Below are 23279 nucleotides of genomic sequence, written 5' to 3' on the forward strand. Positions count from 1 at the left end.
CTAGAGCACAAGTAATTGTTTTTTTCATAGAAAACGTACAATATTCTTTTGATCATTTTTTGATCATGGAGCCATAATTAACTTCTTGACCAGCATAAACTGTTATGCAGGTAAATCTGAATGCACAGTGAACCCAGCAGGCAGTGAAACTCAGCCACTCAATCCTTGTTTTCTTGTTTCTACACCATCACACTCTTGCAGCTTTAAATAAATTTTCTAGCACTTCACATCTAGCTATGCCACATTGTTTTTCTACAACACGTTTTTATTTCTGCAGATGTATTCAGTTATCACAGCATGCCATTGTAACCTTCTGTGACAGATTCTAAACCTGTGACAATGTGGAATTAGAGAAAAGTCATGCTGATCTCTTGAGATGGCTTTAATGGAAGAATGAACAAAACCGTGTTTACAGGAGATCAACCTGTGGGTCAAATTAATATGTTTTATATAATAGTTACACCTTATTACAAAAAGTAGTGCTATTGTTTAATGATATGATGTGTGTCAGCAACAGAACTGGCTGCTGATTATTGCCATGATCAGCATATTTATGGATTATTGCATTATTCATTGTTACTATCTATTACCATCTCACTGGTCTTATTGATGTGTTGCTGAAAGGCTTGCTGCCATTTCTTTGATGTGCTAAAGGGAATTGCACTTAATGGTGTTTTTATTCACCATGTCTGGCTTGGCTCCTGAATACAGATGTTCTTGGTAAAATGCTGATTTACGTGACAGTTTACACACCCATCTTTCTGTACATTTTACATTAAAATATTAGAAAGGAAAATCTTAAATAAGTACATTTCATAAGTATTCATACCTTTATCTTATCTATCTTTTTGGTATTATGCTACAATGATCTGCCATTCTTCTCCTCACCACTTCAACTTTGTCTGGTTGGATGGGGTCTGACAGACATTTTCAGGTTTCTTAGATTTGGTTCAAGCCCAGGCGCTCTGACTGGGCCACTAAAGGACAATCACAGAGTTGTCGACAGTATTTACAGATACTAAGTGTCCCTAACTAAGCAAGCCAAAAGCGACAGTGGCAGGGAACAAAAACTCAGTATGTGACAGAAATGGATAAACACCTTGGGAGAAACCAGGCTTAGCTGGGGAGCAGGGTTCACAGCAAAACCCGCCCAATTGCTACTCAAAACTAGCCCAATGGCATTTTGAGGGGGGTTCCCCAGTAAAAATCACGTTTGGGGGGGTAAAATACATGTTTTTTTGGAGGGGTTCTCCCGGTACACTTTGCATTCCAGGGTATAAGTATAATGTTATTTGGGGTTGTTTCCACCCGCAGACATGAAAAACCGCCCACGCAGACTTGGCAACACTGCTGGGGAGGCAGTTTTCCTCATGGGTTTAGTTCCAGGCTGCAAAACAAGTCAGACTGAGCAGTGGACTTGTCTAGTCCTCGTAGCCATTCATGAGAAATTGTGTAAATGTCCGTCGAGGTCTTCACAAGGGATACAGCCTTATAGTTGACATGGTCTCTGCTGACATTCAGGACATCCGGCATGCATCGTTTGGCTGCGGAAAAAGTCCTACCCCTGTTGAAAAAAAGCAGCATATGCTGGTTAGGTATGTTTTGGTGCTGGTTTTAGCTGGTTTATGCTGGTCCTTTGCTGGTTTATGCTGGTCTTTAGCTGGTTAATGCTGGTCCTTTGCTGGTTTATGCTGGTCCTTAGCTGGTCATGTTGCTGGTCAAGGACCAGCATAAACCAGCAAAGGATCAGCATAAACCAACAAAGTACCAGCATAAACCAGCTAAAACCAGCATCCCAGCACCAAAACATACCTAACCAGCATATGCTATTTTTTTAACAGGGACATTAATGAAAACTTCTAGATATTACCTTAGAGTTTGCCTGCCAATGGTATGGGAGGAACATTGCTTTCACTCTCAATCAGAATCCGAAGTTTTTGCTCTTATAAATACGAGACAAGCATAATAGTAACCAATTGCAGAGTAACAGCATTGATGAATAGAAAAGAAGCACAGCATGTTGAAAAAGCTGCAAGGTGAGACGCAATAGTAAAAGATGTATCTAGCGCATATTTACAAAAAACTATTTTTTAAAATAAGCAGCGGAGCTTTGTAAACAGTTCACAGTAATCATGTCATCTCCATATGATTGCCAGAATGAATTTACTGGTACTTTTGAAAAGGTCCTGTTCACACAGGTCTAAAGCCGAGAACACACTACACAATTGTCATGCCGATTATGAATGGAATTTGGTCTTGATCACTGATCGTGCCTAGTCGGACGCAGTCTGTTCCAGTCGGGCTCAGTCGCTCTTTGCAGTTCTAACAAGAGTTATTTTGGTTATATTATTTTCACTGAAAATCACCCTTTTTCTATTGAGTATAAATATAATTTAGTTTATTTGATATTGTTATATATTATTTTATTGTTTTGAGTTAAGATGTATATGATTTTAAAGAATTGTTCAGAAAGTGGATTGTCACTTTAAGAGTATGTACTTGTTCGCGTGCACGCATCGCTGGCTCAGTTCACTTCCTTCTGAGCCGAGAGAAGGTTGTCTCGTGGTTAATCGAGGCATTAAACGGTAATATTACTGATATTTGATGATATATTCTGAACTTAATTTGTTTGTTGCTTTGCTAAACATACTTTGTGATGTGGGATTATGAAATTGTATTTTTGAATGATTGCGATTATGACCGTTTGCATTTGTGAGTGAGTTTAGCACGTATTAGCCTGCTGTATTTACTCCTCGTTTGCCAACAGGTGTTGTTTAATGAAGAAAGTCACAGAATAAATAAAGAATAAAGACAGTGCCAAGCAGTGAGAGGTCTGAAGTTCTTTATTGGGTGACATCAACACGACGCAGAGCGTATTCCCCTTGCTTGGGACCTGTTACAGTGGTGCCATGACCTTTTAAGGATCCATCTAAAGATCGACGCCTGTTCGTTTGCCGTGGAAAGCTGCAGTGACTGGTTTTAGGTATTTTTCAAAGACTGAAGGACTAGTTTATATGAAGTGAAGTGGACTATATATATTTTTTTTCTCTCCTAAGACACATCATCAACTTGAATTCAGACTTTCGAACAATTCATTTGCTGAGTAATTACTGATGTCAACTTATGCTGCTCAGAACAATATTTCAGTTTGTTTATTGTTTTAAATTTGAAGTTAACTGACTGTTACAATACAGAAACATGGCAGAGGGTGTTTAGTAGCTTTGCTGAAGAGATGAACGACAATGAGGTGTTTGACCAAAGTTACCAGTTTGGTAGGGGAAGGGGTCTTTTCAGAATACCTTCTGAACCTAGGATGCCAGGGTCTACTAGCAGAGCATTCGATACACCTGTTCTGACTTCCACAAGATATGTTGATCGTGCCATGGCAAGTCCAGTTAACCAAAATCCAAATTTGAGTTTACTCATCAATGAAATAGCTGAAAAATTGGGACAGTCCATTACCGCTCAGCTACGTTCTGATAAAAGTACACACTGTAGTAACTCTGAACAGCCAACTGTGATGACACTGTCTAATGTCAAACTAGTGATGCAGTCAGATGTAAAAGAGCCACCAATATTTAGGGGTGATGGCTCGGATAAACTTACTGTACAAGAGTGGGAAAATCTCATGTCCTTGTATCTAAGGAAACATGCTATTCCAGTTGATGAGCAGCCACAAGAAATATTGGATAGGCTAATGGGGAAAGCAGGTGATGTACTGAGAATTAAATTGCGTAATTACACATCTGTTGACTGCACCAGTAACCCGCACTTGATATTTGACATTTTAAAACAGCATTTCAGCACAATCACCTACTCTAGTTTACCCCTAGCCGATTTTTACAATACTTTACCGATGCCATCCGAAGATGCAATGGAGTATTGGATCAGGCTGAACAAGACAATGGATGTCGCAAAAGGAATGCTTGGAGAGACAAGGTTGGTGCATTTGTGATCCGAGTCATGAGATCAGTATGATGTTTATCAAGCATTGTCTAGATCAGTGTCTTTCTAATGTCTTAAAATTCAAATCAGCAGAAATGGTCCGCTTGTGAGATACAGGAGAGACTTGATGAACATATGCAAGAGAGGAAAGCTCGGACCTTCGCTGATTCACACAGTTTGAATATAACTGCACTCAAAGTCCAAATGTTGTTGAGGCAGCTGCACCTAACCCCGCTTTGTCTGTTTCTCCTTCTCCCATGACACAGTCTGGCAGTGACACTGATTGCATGAAAAGTCTAGTGAGTCTATTGGACTGTCTCGTCATTCAACAGACCCAATTCCAAGCTAGCCCTCAACATCAAGCTACAACGTTTCAGACTTACCGCAAACCATGCAGGGTTTGTAGATCTTTAGATCATTTAACAGTGTCACATTGTAGACGGGATAACAGATGTCTGAAGTGTTCAGCTCCTGGGCATTGGAAAAAAGGACTGCCCTCAGCGAGCTGATCGTCACCAACATCAATTGAGCAGTGAGGCTAGCAGACCGCCTCACCAGTTAAATTAGATAGCCCTCATCATGGAAGGGGTGATGTGGGTATGGATGCTAAATCCCTTCATGAAGAGTGCGATCTTGCCCAGCTCTATGAGGAAAACTGTAACAGTGCTCCTGAGGGGACCAAAAGAGTTGTACAATCTAGTCAAAAAGTTGAAGCCTTCAGTAGCCTTTCTATGTTCCTGTTTGTGTCAATGGCGATGTTCAACTTAACGGAATGATTGATTCCGGTTCTATGGCATGTACAATCAGCAAAAATGCTGTGGAGAAAATTGGATCTGCTGGCATCTTGCCTGAAAAGAAGCGTTTGGAAGAAAGCATTGTCTTGGTTGGCTGTGGAGGTCCGCAAATCCAGCCTGAGGGTTTCTATAATTTGGATCCAGTTCTTTGGCATCCAGTGTGTTGTCCCTTGTTTGGTCGTGCCCGGTCAACGTGATGATCTTATTCTGGGCTCTAATATCATCAAACACTTGATTCATGAATCGAAGAACAACAATGATTATTGGGACATTGCTTCTAGACCTGACAATATGTTTGACGGAGACATTCAGCGGTTCTTGTCAATGTTTACAGGTGTTGAACGTTGGAAAGGAGAAACTGTCCCTGATAAAATAGGCACTGTCAAACTCACTCAGGCAGTGGTACTTTTGCCAGAGCATGAACATTTGGTCTGGGGCCATTTGCCACCTAATGTGCCCTTGTCACCTGGCAGCACAGTAATTGTTGAGCCGACCAATTCTAAAGCTATGCCCCGAGATATTCTGGTTGGTCGTCTTGTTACACCACTCTGGGGTGACAGATAGGTGCCTATAACAATTGTGAATCCGACAAATAAAGTGGTCACATTGAGAAGAAATAGCAAAATGGCTGATGTGTTTCCGTGTATTGCATCCGAAGATTTTGAGATTTTTCAGGGTCTGCACGTTACTCCAGTGGAAAGCAAGCCAGATGATTCACGTAATTCCTGTGCAGTTAGTCACGTTGACAAAAGTCTGTTCGACCTGGGTCTTGGGGATATTGACATCAACTGGAGTCAGATCAGTGGTGATTGTAAATCTAAACTAACCCAGTTACTAGCTGACTATCAAGACATCTTCTCCAAGCATCCATTGGACTGCGGTGAAGCCACGGGATATGTGTACCGCATACGACTAATGGATGATCCACCCTTCCGCTTGCCTTATAGGCGAGTACCTCCTGCCCACTATGAAAAATTAAGGCAAGTTCTCACTGACATGGAAGAAAAAGATATCATCAGGAAGTCTTCAAGTGAGTATGCATCACTATTAGTGATGGTGTGGAAGAAGGATGGTGGATTGCGTATTAATTGCGTGTTAAATGCCAAAACCGTAAAAGATGCACACCCCTTGCCTCACCAGGCTGACTGCCTTGCTGCACTTGGAGGAAATTGCTTCTTCAGCACAATGGACCTCACATCAGGGTTTTATAATATTCCAATGAATGAAGAGGACAAGAAATATACGGCTTTCACTACACCTCTAGGCCTTCATGAATATAATCGAATGCCGCAAGGGCTTTGTAATAGTCCAGCCTCCTTCATGAGGATGATGCTTGGGATTTTCGGAGACTTGAATTTTTCAAAGCTTTTGTGCTACCTTGAAGATCTATTTGTTTTTGCACCATCTGAAAGTGAGGCTCTGTCCAGGCTGCGCACAGTGTTTCAGAGGCTGAGAAAGGAACATTATGAAAATTTCCCCTAAAAAATGTCATCTTCAAGACAAGTAAGATTCCTTGGTCATATCATTGACAGTGGAGGTGTGTCTGTTGATCCAGCAAAAGTGGAGGTCATCACAAGAATAACAGCACAGGATCTAATGGACAATGATGGCTGCACACCCTCTGTCAAAAGGATAAAGTCTTTCTTTGGCATGGTATTCTATTACCAACACTTTATTCCCAACTGCTCATCTATCTCCTAAACCTCTTTTCTGTCTTACAGCTGGACAGAAAAGAAGAGGAAAGTTGTCCAAGGACAGGAAATTTCAAGGCACTTACCGTAAACTTTCCCCTTCGGATTGGACTACAGAGTGTCAGGTCGCTTTTGACAAACTTAAGGCTGCTTTACTGGAGTGTGTCATGCTTGCTCATCCTGACTTCAATGAGCCCTTCATTCTTTCTGTTGATGCCTCATTGGACGGGCTAGGGGCTGTATTGTCGCAAGTGCCAAAAGGGGAACTCCGAGCCAGACCCATTGCTTTCGCAAGCAAGACCCTCAGTACATTTCAGCGTAGATATCCTGCTCACAGACTCAAATTTATGGCTCTAAAGTGGAGTGTATGTGAGAAGTTCAGCCATTGGCTGAAAGGCCACCAATTTAACATCTGGACAGATAATAATCCTCTCACGTACCTCCTAACTAAGCCAAAACTTGATGAATATGAGTTGAGATGGGTTTCAAAACTTAAGGCATACACTTTCGACCTGAAACACTTGCCCGGAAAAGCAAATGTTGTTGCGGACACCCTGAGTCGCAACTCCTTTGTTGAGCCAATTGGACAGAGACTGTTGAGTGAGCCGTATTCTTCCTTAATGCGGGAGGCCAATGGGGTGGGTGAGGATACTGTTCATGATGTTTTCAGGGTCAGTAGCCAAGTTCAGCTGAATCAGCCCATGAAGTGTCTTTCACAAAGTGCTGACTACAACATGGATGAAATCAGAGCTCTTTGTCAGTCTCACTGCAGTTGGACAGATGGAGCAGAGTCCAGAGCCCTTCATTTAGTCCACCATGTTCAGAAGATATCAGGTTGCCAGGAAAATTTACCAGTGTTGTCTGCCCAGGAGCTTAAGGAAAGGAAGATCTGACAATATCCAAAGTGTTATCATTCTTGATTAAACGGAGACGTCCATTGAGAAGAGAAAGACATGGTGCCAGTGCTCGAGTGCTGAGACTGTTAAAACAGTGGAATATGTTGGACGTTAGAGATGATGTAATTTACAGAGTGATGAAAGATCCTTTGTCTAAGAAGAAAAGATTCCAATACGTGCTGCCTGGTAGTCTGAAGAACAAAGCTCTGGTATCCATGATCTTGCAGGCCATCAAGGGCAGGACCGTACTCTTTCACTTGCAAGACGTTTTTATTGGCCTGATATGGAAAAAAATATCAGGGAATATGTGAAATGCTGTCAAAGGTGTGTCTTTGCAAAGACACCTGAACCTGCTGCTCGTGCCTCTTTGGAGAGCATCAAGAGCTCAGCCCCGATGGAGTTGGTGTGCATAGATTTCTGTTCAGCAAGAAGATAGTAAACAGTGTTCGGTGGATGTCCTCGTTGTTACTGTCCACTTCACCAAACTTGCTCACGCATTCCCTTGCACCAATCAAACAGCAAAGCAAGTTGCAAGAAAGCTTTGGGACAATGTGTTTTGTATCTACGGGTTTCCAGAACGAATACACTCTGACCAGGGCACCAATTTTGAGAGTTACCTCATAGCCGAGCTTCTTCATCTAGCTGGTGTTGCAAAATCTCACACAACAGCTTATCACCCAATGGGCAAGTGTGGCACAGAGCACTTTAATAGAACATTGGGTAATATGCTTCGATCACTTCTATAAGAATTAATGTGTTTTTGTAATGCAATTTCTTTTCCTATTTGGTAGTTGCCTTATGTTTTACAGGATATTTCACTTAAGAGTGTGATGATATGGTTCTGTGTGTCGAATAGTTGTTTTTGTGGTGTCTGCCTTCTCAGGGTCATCTGTCGGGCAGGAAACCAGTTCGGTGCGGCTGCACTCTGTTCCTAGAGATTGTTCACTTCCTTATACCTGCTCTGTATTTTTCCTTCCCATATGTAGAAGTATTTTTTCTTAAATGATATGTGAACCCCCGCCTACTTGAAGGTTTGTAAGGGTGCTGTATAAAAGATGGGACTGCCCCATCTTCTTTAGTAGATAACAATAAACCAACTTGTATTAGAATTTGGTGTGTTGTTGTCTATCCCAAGCGCTTGTTGCTGATCCACTCGACAGACCTGAAAAACTGCAGTGACCCAGAACAGAGGTTCTAACAATCTGGTGACCCCGACGTGATGTCTCTGATCAGGTAAGACAAAGTATAGTTTGACTACCTGATTAGTGACATTACTATTACTGTGTGTCAGTGATTACGTACTTGGGCAAGACAGAGTATAGTCTGACTGTCTAATTAGTAATTACTGTTTAATTGCGTAACTCGGGCAAGACAGAGTATAGTCTGACTGTCTGATTAGCAATTACTGTTTAACTGCGTAGTAAGGTAAGACAGAGTATAGTCTGACTATCTGTACTGACGTAAGGTATACCCTCAGCGAGGCTGGGAAGAGCGCTATAGAGATAGAAATCGAAAACGAAATTAAAAGCAAAAGTGTGAGTCACGAGTTTCGGTCTGTCCCGTGGTGAGGTGAATATCTGTATATATTATCTGTATATCTGTCATGGGAGCCACCTATCCTAAACCGAATCCTGGCGAAACACCAAGTGATTGGATGAATAGATGTAGTTGGGGTTTTTATACAAATTTATGGGTGAATAATTTAGCGGGTTGGACCGAAGCCAATGGGATGTATCCTACATATCCGCGAATGGGTTCTTTTGACCCAAATCATATGGCACAAGCTTTTCGATTGACATATAAAGGCGAAGGTGACCCTGAATTTGACCAAAAATATATGAAAGACGGGTATGATGTTTGGCTAAAAATGCAAACTGTATGGAATGATAAACAGGGTATTTCACTGCCAAAATCTGTCAGGAATGTGGTACCGAAAAAGCAGACAAAAAAAACTAGAAACAATTATTAGCTGAGGCTGAGTCAAAGTTACAGAAAACCAAATTAGAGAAAGCAACTAAACTCTATCCAGAAGTACCGTCTACTTCCACCCTATCCGGCGCCCGCGCCTAATGTGCCCGCGCCTAGCTCAACAGCACACAGCGCGCCCCCACCAGCGCCCGTCGAGAAAATAAATGAAGCTCATTTATGGATAACAAAACGACAGGGCCACATAGAGATAACTCCGCCGTCCGTCTCAACTTTGAAAGACATTTTGAGCATGTTACCAGAAGTGGACAAACCAGTACACTTCGTGGAAATGTTGATAAAATTGTCGTGTCACAGCCATTTCACTGGCGCAGATTATAAGTTCATAATAATGTCAAAAATGGGTAATAAGTCTGATGAGATGCGTCTACTCGAGGCTGTTCCCTGCCTAAAACCAGAAAATGATCGACCTAAGTGTGTGTGTCCAACACACTGATAAAGAGTCTTGCCTGGCAAAGTCAACCTTGAAGATAGATAAAGCCTCTATGTGTGTGTGTGTGTGTGTGTGTGTGTGTGTGTGTGTGTCAGTCCCTGTCTGCACTCAGTCTCTGTCTGCACTCCATCAAGAGTGTTGAAGCTGACTTCTGCTGATGAAACTGCAAAACTATTTTCTTCAATAAACAACAGCATCTTGTTGAAACACTTATTGAGGCCTCTTGTCTACCTCGCTCGTTAGCTATAGTAAAAACAAAGGGTCACTCGAATTTATACACAGATGAGGCTAAGGGTAACTCACTGGCTGACCTAAATGTAAAAAGGGCTGCTCAAGAGGGGACTCGGAGCCCCCATGTTAATATAGCTCTAGTGTCAACCTCAAAAATGACGTCGTCAATGATTCCAGATGTTGACCTTGTCGCTGTCCAGAAAGAAGCCAGTGAAACTGACCGTCAATTTTGGTCAGTTTTCTCTGCGTCTCAGGGACCTGATGACCTCTGGCGTGACAAAGATAGTCGACTGTGTTTACCTGTGTCTGTTTTACCATTTCTCGTCCGCGAATTTCATGGTACCACTCATCGCGGCCGAAGAGGGTTCATAGATACAATGCGAGGTTTATTTTGCGTTGACCAATTACTGCAAACGGTTAATGACATTCTTGACAGATGTTTAATTTGCGCTAAAAATAATATAAGCAAACCTCCAGCAAAACATCAACACCTGCCGAGGCCTAACCAACCGTTTACTGAATGGCAGGTTGATTTCACACACATGCCCAAGAGGGGACCTTTTAAATACCTCTTGGTGCTTGTGGACAAATTTTCTAAGTGGGTAGAAGCTTTTCCATGTGCCAAAGAAAACGCCAATGTGGTCGTGCAGTTTTTAACCAAAGAAATCATACCCAGATATGGTATCCAGGTATCAATAGACTCCGATAAGGGCACACCTTTCACATCAAAAGTATCTTAACAAAAGATAAGAAAAGCAATGATCAGTATGAATACATCCGATTGGACAAGGGTACTTCCAATTGTCTTTGCAGACCTAAGAATGATGCCTCAGCCAAATTTTGATAACTTATCACACTATGAGGTGGTGATGGGCCGACCTTTCCCCTTCCCTTGGCGCCACGGAATGGTAGGGATAGGTGTAATGTCTGAGTACTCTGTAGGCCTAATAGAAAAATTAACTGAGTTCTGGGAAAGGGTCAACATGAAACACCCTGAGATCCCTAAAGCTAACTCACACCCCTTCGAAGTGGGCAATCAAGTATTGATAAAGAAACTAAAAACCGGGGGCCTTAATGACTCTCTGTATGATGGGCCTACTAGCTGTGACCAGAACTGCTGTTTTAACTGATCTTTTTCCACAGTGGATTCATGCAACCAGAGTGAAACCCCTGAAATAAGACAATGTATTACATGTACTAACTGTTTTTGTTTTCCAGAGCAATAATGTGTATTGTCCTAGCTGGACTCATGGTACCCAACGCTTCAACGGAGGAGGCCAAAAGAAACCTCTTCTGGCAGTATGCCAACTGGACAGCGCGTCAACTGACCAATGAATCCTGTGTGGTGTGTCAAGAATTATTCCGCACCACAATAACTGTATCCTTGAAACCATTTGTCTATAACTGTGAACCCCCAAATTTCACTGTGTTCTGTACAGATTATGCAGGGAAAATGTATGTATGGTCTCCTAGGTGTGTAAAGAGGGTAACAACACCCTATACTGATGAAACTAAACCGTACCATAATTACTGTTGTATGAATGAAACGTGCAAGAAAGAAGGTAGTGCATCAAGTAAAAGTGCATCAAGTAAAAATGAAACTGAAACTGTTGATGTAAAAGTTAGCCTGGTGTTACCAGAAGGTTTTATGTTTCCTTATTGTTTTAATGGGACATCAGGTGAAAGCGTGACAGGTATAAGTGCTACAAATTGTAAACAAATAATAAACCAAGGGCAGGGTATAGAAAGGTGGCTGCAAAGTTACTGTCCAAGGTTCGAGAGGGGCTCATGTGAGAAGAACACCGCAGCATGTGCTAAGGGAAATAATAGAACTGTTTGTTACACCTCTAGGAACACTGCCTGCATTGAATTGCTCACGCTCTGTGAAGATCCCTGGCCAGCGAAAGGTGCAGTGCTGGCTGATGACTGGTACTGGTACTGTGGTGGGGACACTGTAAACAACACTTACAGGATGAACTGGTCAGGTCTCTGTGCACCAGTGCAGCTGCAACATTGTGTGACTGTTATGCATATACAACGTGATTTGTCTTTCAGGAGCAAACGATCAGTGGACAACGAGGATGTCCCTGATGAACATCAGATGAGGTCACACTGGACTCGGTTATGGAAGTCTATGATACCTCAGTTCGGCGTCTCTGACCTACTGAGACAACAGAACATCATGCATTATCGACTGGCATCATTTGTTAACAGCACCACAGCTGCACTGGCAGGGGTACAAAGCGAACTGAGAGCACTGAGACAGGTGGTCATGCAGAACAGGTTGGCGCTGGACATGCTTCTTGCCCGGGAGGGCGGGGTCTGTTCTATTGTAGGTGATAAATGCTGCACATACATACCTGCAAATGATGAGCCCGAGGGATCAATTGGCACTGCTGTAGCTACTATGAAGCAGATCTCATCCCAGATATATGAGGATGAGCTAAAGTCTAGAACTAACTATTGGAATTGGGGTATTCTCTCTAGCCTATTTGGCACGCTTGCACCTTATGTCTCAATGATAATACCGGTATTACTTATTTTGTTTTTATTGTGTATTTTTGGTCCATGCATTGTGAAATGTTTCTCACAACGTATGTATACTATGGTGTCTGCTATCTCTGCAGGATATCGCCCACTGCCACAGAAGGATACAAGAGAATCCAGACTCTAGAGAAGAGTCTGGAAGAGGGGATTATAAGAATTAATGTGTTTTTGTAATGCAATTTCTTTTCCTATTTGGTAGTTGCCTTATGTTTTACAGGATATTTCACTTAAGAGTGTGATGATATGGTTCTGTGTGTCGAATAGTTGTTTTTGTGGTGTCTGCCTTCTCAGGGTCATCTGTCGGGCAGGAAACCAGTTCGGTGCGGCTGCACTCTGTTCCTAGAGATTGTTCACTTCCTTATACCTGCTCTGTATTTTTCCTTCCCATATGTAGAAGTATTTTTTCTTAAATGATATGTGAACCCCCGCCTATTTGAAGGTTTGTAAGGGTGCTGTATAAAAGATGGGACTGCCCCATCTTCTTTAGTAGATAACAATAAACCAACTTGTATTAGAATTTGGTGTGTTGTTGTCTATCCCAAGCGCTTGTTGCTGATCCACTCGACAGACCTGAAAAACTGCAGTGACCCAGAACAGAGGTTCTAACATTGAAAGCAAAACACCAATGGCCACAGCTAGGGGTGTGATGAGATCTCGTGGCACGAGATCTCGCGAGACTCCGATGTGTCCCGCGAGATCTGACTGGTCTCGCGAGAACGTGATGATATCATGGCAAAACATTTTGCAATGTTTTCATTAGGGCTGCATGACTAATAGTTATAAAAATATCACGATCTCTATTCAAACACCCATGCGATCTTATTCATGAATGACTGTGATTCAGCATTGTCTGTTACAACTGTTTCACGCGCTCCACTGACGCTTACCATGTGAACTTTATTGAAGACATTCGAATCTGCATTCTTACTGCTGTGGTTTCAGAAAGCAACACAAACCACATAATCATCATCATGTCTTTGTTACAGACATTTAAATAACATAAGTACTGGGATAAAAGCTTATAGTTTGGATATACACACTTATTGTCTACAGTAGCGATCAAAAACGAAAGTATAACACGTATGTAGAGTAACGTTTATTCTCTTCACCAGGAGAGGGCGACAACTGCACGTTTAAAAAAATATTTGTCATTGAATTAAACATTCAAGAGATTCCAATAGTGAAAGTCTTTATTAATTGAGACACGGGCTCCTTCATTTTTTTTTCGTTTTTTTTTTCCAGACTTAAGCAATGAACATTATTTCAGAACCAATAGTAAATTGTCATTTTGTTTAATTTTCTAATCCTTTTTTTCTTCAGAATCGTGATCTCCAGTTTATAAAAGAAAATAGTTTTTCAGTTTACCCAGAATCATGCAACATTTTTATTACTGCATATAATTCATTAAAATATAAGTTTAATTTCATAAAGTACAAGTTCATATCAAAATGCACCTACATTTATTTTATTTTTTTTGCATTTTGTGTTTTTTGTTTAATAAAATACTATTGTCCCCTATATATTTCATCATTGAGGATTTATTTAAAAAAGTTAAAAAATCTCGTCTCGTCTCGTTCTCGTGAGCCCAAAATCTCGTCTCGTCTCTTCTCGTGAGATAAGTGTCTCGTCACACCCCTAGCCACAGCAGATCCAAACCCTCACATTTGCCTACAATGCGACCATTCACGAAACCATAGGTTATGCACCCTTCTTTCTAATGTTCGGCCGCATACCCAGACTTCCAGTTGACAACATGTTCAACCGAATACTCGATAACCCTGAAGTTTCCGATTATGACTCTTATGTCAAGTCTTTACTGTCCTGTTTGAAAAATGCTATGCATATTGCTCAGAAGCATTCCTCTGTTGAACAACAACATCAAGCTCATCAGTACAACAAGCGTGTTAAAGGCACTCACTTGTCAGTGGGAGATCGAGTATTGGTCACTAATAAATCAGAACGGGGCAAAAGGAAGTTGACCGACAAATGGGAGGACAGAGTGTTCACTGTTGTTGAAGTGAATCCTGACATCCATGTTTATAAGATAAGGGATGCAACAGGCCGCACTAAAGTTGTACATAGGAATCTTCTGCTGGAAGTAAATTTCTTGCCGATACCTGGTATTGATGAAGTTCCAGTGAACCTGATCATCCATTGATCTTTGTGGAGTCTGATCAGAATGGAGTGGATCAGGCAGCAACACCAACTGAGCCTGAAAGACCAGACTTGTACGACTCAAGCGTAGAGATGTCGACTGTTTCGTCCACTGAGAGTTCAATTCAGTCTTCTTTTGATTATTCAGATGAACTTCCTGTCTGTGAACCGGCACTCAGTCCTGTGGCTCACATGACTCTACCTGGTGACTTAGAACCCTCTCTTCATTCAGATGTGGTAGACACAGTGAATGCAGACATCACTCAATTTCCTGGTGCTGCCAATTAATTGTCTACAAATGAAAGACAAGCACAACGTTCAGATGAAATTACACAGAGCTTACCTTCCTCTCCTGACTTATTCTGCAGTGATTAATTGCTGAAGGCTGATGCACATGCTCATGCTGATCTTGTTAAACCTATTAGAACAAGAGTTGGAAGAATTGTTAAATCTGTAAACTGATTGAATTGTAAATTGATTGAATCTATGGTGCAGATACCAGTTTCAAGAGTTCAAGATGTTTAAATTGAGAATTGATTTCAAAGTCATAGTGATCTGATGTACAGACAATGTGTGTGACAGATGTAAAGTTTAATAGAGCCAAGTGCTGTGTGGCGTAATAGGCGTCACATTAACTTAAAGGGAATTTAACTTAAAGGGAATGAGACTTGATCAACCTCTTATTTTCCTAAACCTTGAAATTGAGGTAACTTCTATGTTGGTTGCGTGTATTAGATTTGCGATTCACTTGTGCTAGTAACGTTTGTTAATTAAGAATGTCATTATGGTACATTGAAAGATTTTGGTGAAAATAAGGAGGGGTGAATGTAACTAGAGTTATTTTGCTCAATTCATGTTAGAGCTGCACAATTAATTGTTAAAAGATCGCGATCTCGATTTGACCCCCCTCACGATCTTAATCCAGCATTTATACGATTCAGCCAATTATATTCTATTTATATTTTACAAAACTTTTGCTAGCCTAATTACTGCACAGACTGCTGTGAGCTGATGCAGTGACAGATTCGCCATTCTCTCCAACATTACGTAACCATTTAAACATCTTCAGCGCACATTCTGTCAGATGCAATTCATGGCGCCTCTGTCTCAATATACTGTACAACGATCCATTACCCCTTAACTGTTACTCCCATTTTTGAACAGAGACATGAAAATGAATAATTGAATCATAAATCTTTATAATTCATGGACAAGAACATTTAGTAATATGATTTTGATGTACAGTTTCCATGTTAATTCAATGTCTGATTTTAAAATGGCATTCCAAAGGATGAATTTTGAAATTAAGTTTTCATCTGATATATCATTTCTTATTATTTCTAATGTGTAATATGGAAAAAGGCAACAACAAAGTCTGTTTGTGAGAAAGGTCAGAACTCATGTTATGAAGTAGATTTTTGAGGTGTACTCTTGTCATAAATTAATCTAGGAAACTCTTGTCATAAATTATTTTCCTTCATAGTTTGTAACACAAAAAAATGTCAAATATCTATTTAGGAGCCTTAAACATTTCCAATGATATATAGTTTGTCATAATTAGATTAGGATTTATTTGTAAAATGGTGAAGTAAACTTGGGCATCCCACAGAGTGGACAATGACAACCATAAAATGTTGATAGTTTCTAGCTAAGAATCTTTAAATCGTTTTACTCTGACATTATACCTTTGTATGTTTATTTTTTAATGTTTAATGGTGATTTTATTTATTTTTTTACATTATTTTTCATTACATTTCTTTAAATTTAAAGCAAAGTTTATTTCATCTTATTTTACTGCTATTTTACTGCTGTTTGATAACCTGATGTTCAGGGGTAAATCTTTATGATGTTTGATTAAACAAGGTTCAGGAGGAGCACGATCAGATAATCAACCCATTCGGCACAGGTGCAACCTGTTTAACCAATCATTCAATCAGCGCATCCTCTATATATTACCAGCCGTCTTACCTCCATCCAGCGATAGTTTCTTGGCATTCGGTTTGGCGTTGGTCAAAATATTACAGTCAAAGACTAAACCTGTACCGGGGTTTTTGGATCATCCGTTGCAATCTGTCGGCCTTAGATTGACTTCGCCTCGCTCGACACCACTAGTACCGCACGAGACCCGGCTTTTGAGCGTCGCAGCGACAAGCCTCAGACCAGCCTGGGTCACGCCCTACTTCTCACCGCAGCAAACCCGACTCGCTTCCCGCTTTGGTTCAACTATTCACCGCTGCCTTTTCCGGCCGCAGCGCTTCATGTAGTCAGACCACCAGCTCTCGTAGCAGTCGCTAGCGAGAGACGGGCCGTGTTGTTAATTATTTTTAGGTAAGTTTAGTGGACGGTATACGGCGTATACCCACTATTTAAAACTCCTTTTGATGTGCATTATTCAGTAACGTTAGTGTTCCGCATTAGCCAAAATCATGACAGTCTACCACTTCCAGTCATATGTGAATAAATGTAAATATTCGCTAAAGACAGTGATAATGCAGCCAGGACCGTGGCGCCGGCTTGCTATGAAATGTATTTGATGTTTGCGCCTAATACGCCCGCTCCCTAGTCATTTGAATCACTACAAAAACAACACCTTACAAAGAAAACTAGTAAGATTTTTACGATCAAACGTTTCTTAAACCAGCGAACCCCTGTAAACATTTTAGTCCAAGGATCCAGTAATGCGTTCAAATAGAAAGTTAAAAACGAAATTCATAAATGAAGCGTATGGCCACTTCTCCAGGCATTACTACACCACTTGTTAAGCCGCTAAAGGCAGTCAGTTATTGCTAAAAGCCGATAAACAATGCGATGCATAATTTGTTCATGTCATTTCGTAACCAGAACACAAATGAAATTATTAAACTTTTCTGTGCGTGATGTTTCAGTATTGTAGCTGGGTTTTTAAATTACACATTGTACTCCGAGATAAATAAGATAAAGATTAGAAAATACGTTAAACTGTGTTCTTAAATTAACAATTTTGAAGTGGCAAACTAACAACTAAGGCGCATCATAAGGCAACCATTAATATTTTTGTTGAGTTCAACTATAGCAACCTACCGGTATTTAGACTTTTTTTCACACACACACACACAATCTCAAGGTAAAGTTTGTTCCGCTACAGGTCTGCACCTGTCGTATGCCCTCGTTTAAAATAATGCCTCTTACCTTTTCTGTTTTTCAAAGTGTTGTTATCAACAAAGACACGTTTTACTAGTTTGTAATATATATGTTCATTCAGGCTGCTGACCGCTGACAAAATAATATGCTCAATAGCGCCAGCTGGTTTCTGTTTTCAAACTCTGGTCAATTTGAGCGTGTTTTCTCAATTTACTCCGTTAAATTATTACAGCATTTATATCCAAATGCACATTTTTCCAAAGAATAAATTATACTTCTCCTGTCGATGCATAAATTTCAGAAATAAGCTTAACAAATTGTATTATGATTTTGTCATGTTTATTCCTGGGCGCATTATTCAACATACATTCACACTGTCACGTTAATAATGCGAAGGAGAGCTCGTACTATACACAATATTTTAATAATAATAATAATAATAATAATAATAATAAAAAAATAAAAATAAAAAGTCATAACGCACAGCCAGCACAAATAGACAGAATGGTAAATAATGTACTTGATTATAAGCACCCATGTTCAGAATTAATAGACACAGTATCTATGATGACCCAAAGCCGACAACGTTTTAGAAGAAATGTTTGCTCTTTGAAGAAGTAAAACATCGGTATGTATCATAGCACCACAAACCACTCCCCTTTCCCGTGACCCAAAGCTAAAACAGCGAAAACAAGCATAAGGCTGCCTCCGCAAGCTGTAAAGGCTGCACAGACTCTCCAGCATTTTCTTCCGCACATCTCAAGCTTCAGTGACCTACAGCTACAGCAGCCGAAACAAAAGCGAAGTTGCTTCCGCTTGCAACAAGCCTTAACATCTCAGTGTTTTCCTCCTGTTACTTCTAATCCCTTTTCCTTTTCAGTGGCCTACAGCTCCCATAGCAGACACTAGTGCGAGGCCGCTTTCACTTGCTGTGCAGGCTACACAGGCTCTTCAAGATGTCTCAAACCGTACTCGCTTCCCAATGAAGGAGGCATGAGGCTGTCTGTGTTTGCAACTTAGGCCCACACATCTCAGACTTTTCCTCCTGTTACTAATAACCTCTTTCTTTTCAGTGGCATCCAGCTCCCATAGCAGACACTAGCCCAATTTAAGTATGAGGCTACCTCCCCGACAATTGCGGCCCATGCTCCTCTCCCTCACAGCTTTCTACTTCATTCAAAATAATGTTGTCTTTCTCCAGGTCAAGTTCTGGCTCTTAAGCATCAGGATGAAGCAGGTCATCAGCAAGCCTAGGCCGCGCCCCAGACTCGGCCACTCCTCACACTGCACGCTATCATGGCTTTTTCTCCTATATTTCCCATGCCTTTCCTTCTATCTCCTGCAGCAGACGCTAGAGTGAAGCTGCCTCCGCTGGCCGCTCAAGACCTCTTACTCTTACCCTCCTGCTACTCCTTTTCCCTATCAGTAACCAGGGGCTAATCCATGCGTGAGGCTGCCTCCACAAACTGTTATGGCACCGCCCTATCTTCATTCTGATCCTTCTTTTCAATCTAAACCTTGGTACACTTTATTCACAGCAGTCCCACTACTTACTCCACTGAATGCTGTCGCTCTGGAACCACCCCCTGGGCCTAATATCATCAAGTTCCAGATTCTTGCAAAAATTCAGAGCACTGGATCTGGAGGCGGGCCAATCGCCAACCCCAGTACCTCACTATTCGCAACTCATATTCCCATAACTCATCCCTTGAAACCGCCCCTTGACACGTCACTCGACTTTATCCTCTAAGCAATTTCTTTGGCTTGGAGATTTTCGGAAACCACAATAACGTCTAAATTCAACGGCATCAGATTTACCCATTCTAGATAACGAAATTATCGCTTCTTCGATTAAACAAAGACAAACCAAGAAGAAAAGGCTACTACATTGACATTTAACCTCCTTTCTCTAATTTAACTTTATCACACCCCTTTTATTACTTTCAATTTGGGGACGCGCAAGCTAAATCTGCACTGTATCCTCAATTTGTCGTCGACTCCAACCACCCCGTCGTATGTTAAATTTAATCATTGTCACCACCAGCCGTCAAATTCAATTTCTTATTTAGCATCGGACGGGGCTCCCCCTTCCGGTGCAGCAGGGCCGCGGCTCCCTTCGGTCACGGCGTGAGCCCTCCTTCTGTCATTCGGGTTACGCTGCCTACTCGACGGCGGATGTGCTCTCCCTGCCGGTGCAGCAGAGTCGTGGCTCCCTTCGGTCGCAGTGGGAACCCCTCATCCGACGCTCGTCGCCTCGCAAGGGGGTCTCTCCCTTCCGGTGCAGCAGAGCCGCAGCTCCCTTCGGAAGAAGTGAGAGTCCCTCCATCAATCGCCTATTTTATTGCCTATCCAGCATCGGACGGGGCTCCCCCTTCCGGTGCAGCAGGGCCGCGGCTCCCTTCGGTCACGGCGTGAGCCCTCCGTCTGTCATTCAGGTTACGCTGCCTACTCGACGGCGGATGTGCTCTCCCTGCCGGTGCAGCAGAGTCGCGGCTCCCTTCGGTTGCAGTGGGAGCCCTCCATCCGACGTGCCTCGCAAGGGGGACTCGCTCTTCCGGTGCAGCAGAGCCGCAGCTCCCTTCGGAAGAGGGTCCCTCCATCAATCGCCTTATCTTTATCGCCTATTCAGCATCGGACTGGGCTCCCCCTTCCGGTGCAGCAGAGCCGCGGCTCCCTTCGGTCGCAGCGTGAGCCCTCCATCCGACGCTCCCCTCAAGAGGGACTCTCCCTTCCGGTGCAGCAGAGCCGCAGCTCCCTTCGAAAACAGTGAGAGTCCCTTCATCAATCACCTATTTTATTGCCTATCCAGTGTCGGACGGGGCTCTCTCTCTTCCGGTGCAGCAGGGCCGCGGCTCCCTTCGGTCGCAGCGGGAGCCCTCCATCCGACGCTCCCCTCAAGGGGGACTCTCCCTTCCGGTGCAGCAGAGCCGCAGCTCCATTCGGAAGCAGTGAGAGTCCCTTCATCAATCGCCGATTTTATTGCCTATCCAGCGTCGGACGGGGCTCTTCCTTCCGGTGCAGCAGGGCCGCGGCTCCCTTCGGTCGCAGTGTGAGCCCTCCGTCTGTCACACGTTACGCTGCGTACTCGACGCCGGACGGGCTCTCCCTCCCGGTGCAGCAGAGTCGCGGCCCCCTTCGGTTGCAGTAGGAGCCCTCCATCCGACGCGCCAACCCCCGCCTCGCAAGGGGGACTCTTCCTTCCGGTGCAGCAGAGCCGCAGCTCCCTTCGGAAGCAGAAGGGGTCCCTCCATCAATCGCTTTATTTTTACACATTCAGCATCGGAATGGGCTCCCCCTCCCGGTGCAGCAGGGCCGCGGCTCCCTTCGGTCGCAGTGTGGGGCCTTCCGTCTGTCACACGAGTTACGCTGCGTACTCGGCAGCGGACAGACTCTCCCTCCCGGTGCAGCAGAGTCGCGGCTCCCTTCGGTAGCGTGGGGGCCCTCCATCCGACGCACCTCGCAAGGGGGACTCTCCCTTCCGGTGCAGCAGAGCCGCAGCTCCCTTCGGAAGCAGTGAGGGTCCCTCCACCAATCGTCTTTATTCATATAAAAAAAAAATAAAAAAAAAATAAATAAAACAAAACCCGCCTCGCAAGGGGGACTCTCCCTTCCGGTGCAGCAGAGCCGCAGCTCCCTTCGGAAGCAGCGAGGGTCCCTCCATCAATCGCCTCATCTTATTGCCTATTCAGCATCGGACTGGGCTCCCTCTTCCGGTGCAGCAGGGCCGTGGCTCCCTTCGGTCGCGGCGTGAGCCCTCCGTCTGTCAGCCGAGTTACGCTGTGTACTCTACAGCGGACGGGCTCTCCCCGCCGGTACAGCAGAGTCACGGCTCCCTTCGGTCACAGTGGGAGCCCTCCATCCGAGGCACCTCGCAAGGGAGACCCTCCCTTCCGGTGCAGCAGAGCCGAAGCTCCCTTCGGAAGCAGTGAGGGTCCCTCCACCAATCGCCTCATATTTTGCCCATTTCAGGGTCGGACTAGGCCCCCTCCTTCCGGTGCAGCAGAGTCGTGGCTCCCTTCGGTCGCAGTGTGAGCCCCCTATCCGTCGCTCGAGTTACGCTGCGTACTCGACGACGGGTGGGCTTTCCCTCCCGGTGCAGCAGAGTCGCGGCTCCCTTCGGTCGCAGCTAGGGAGCCACATCCGACCATCGAATCGTTTAAAAAAAAAAAAAAAAATGGCACTCTCCTCCTTTTCCTTACATAAATTTAGTTCTACGCATATTTTGGGGGGGGGGCTACCTAAATTTCTTGCTTCGTGGCAGCTGTCCTATGCATAAAAGCTTCTTTGGGGAGTTCTCTGGTTCCGGCCTGTATTCCGGCCCGGAACCCTTCCCCAGGACAGCACGCCAAAATATGCTTAATACTTGCTCAAGCAGATTAGATGTAAGGGCGAACTCGTGAAATGATGTTTGATTAAACAAGGTTCAGGAGGAGCACGATCAGATAATCAACCCATTCGGCACAGGTGCAACCTGTTTAACCAATCATTCAATCAGTGCATCCTCTATATATTACCAGCCGTCTTACCTCCATCCAGCGATAGTTTCTTGGCATCCCTCCTCCACCCCTACTCCCCACTTCTAATCTGTTTCGATCCTACACTAGCAGGGGGAGTTCTCTGGTTCCGGCCTGTATTCCGGCCCGGAACCCTTCCCCAGGACAGCACGCCAAAATATGCTTAATACTTGCTCAAGCAGATTAGATGTAAGGGCGAACTCGTGAAAAAATAAAAAAGTTCTCCAGAATCGTGAGAGAATCGTGATCTTTATTCTGAGCAAAAAAATCATGATTCTCATTTTATTCAGAATTGTGCAGCTCTAATGCATGTTCATTTATGAAATCGCTCGCTCAGTTCACTTCCTTCTGAGCCGAGAGAAGGTTGTCTCGTGGTTAATAGAGGCATTAAACAGTGTTGTTTAATGAAGAAAGTCACGTAATTTATGATTTCAACGTATTTCCCATTTATGCAGAAAATAAAGACAGTGCCAAGCAGTGAGAGGTCTGAAGTTCTTTATTGGGTGACATCAACACAATGCAGAGCGGATTCCCATTGCTTGGGACCTGTTACACAGTAGTCACAAAAAATCGCATAGTGTGTAGAATTCAAGAACCAGTCATTGCCAGTCATATTCACAAAGATTTTTTTAAACATTTAATATTTGCAGCATTTAATATGTGGCTATGCAGTGGAGATGTGTTCAGTCAAACATTATTCGGCATTAATTTGGTAATTTTGTCAAAAGAAATGTTCTTGATTACAAGATAAATACAGATTGTTCTTGTTGTGATTTCGTCTTTCTTTTAATTCATAACTGCTATACAGATTTAAATAGTTTCGTTTTCAAAGTACCCTAAATTATGTCAGTGTTTCTCACATTTTAAAGATGATCAAGAATTATTTTAAAACATATTTGAAACATTTAGGAACACCAACATAGCAGGAAAGCTAATGTTTCCTGTTTTATTAAGCACAAATTAAGAAA

The sequence above is a fragment of the Garra rufa genome, chromosome 10 (assembly GCF_049309525.1).
Source record: "Garra rufa chromosome 10, GarRuf1.0, whole genome shotgun sequence".
Taxonomy (NCBI): Eukaryota; Metazoa; Chordata; class Actinopteri; order Cypriniformes; family Cyprinidae; genus Garra; species Garra rufa.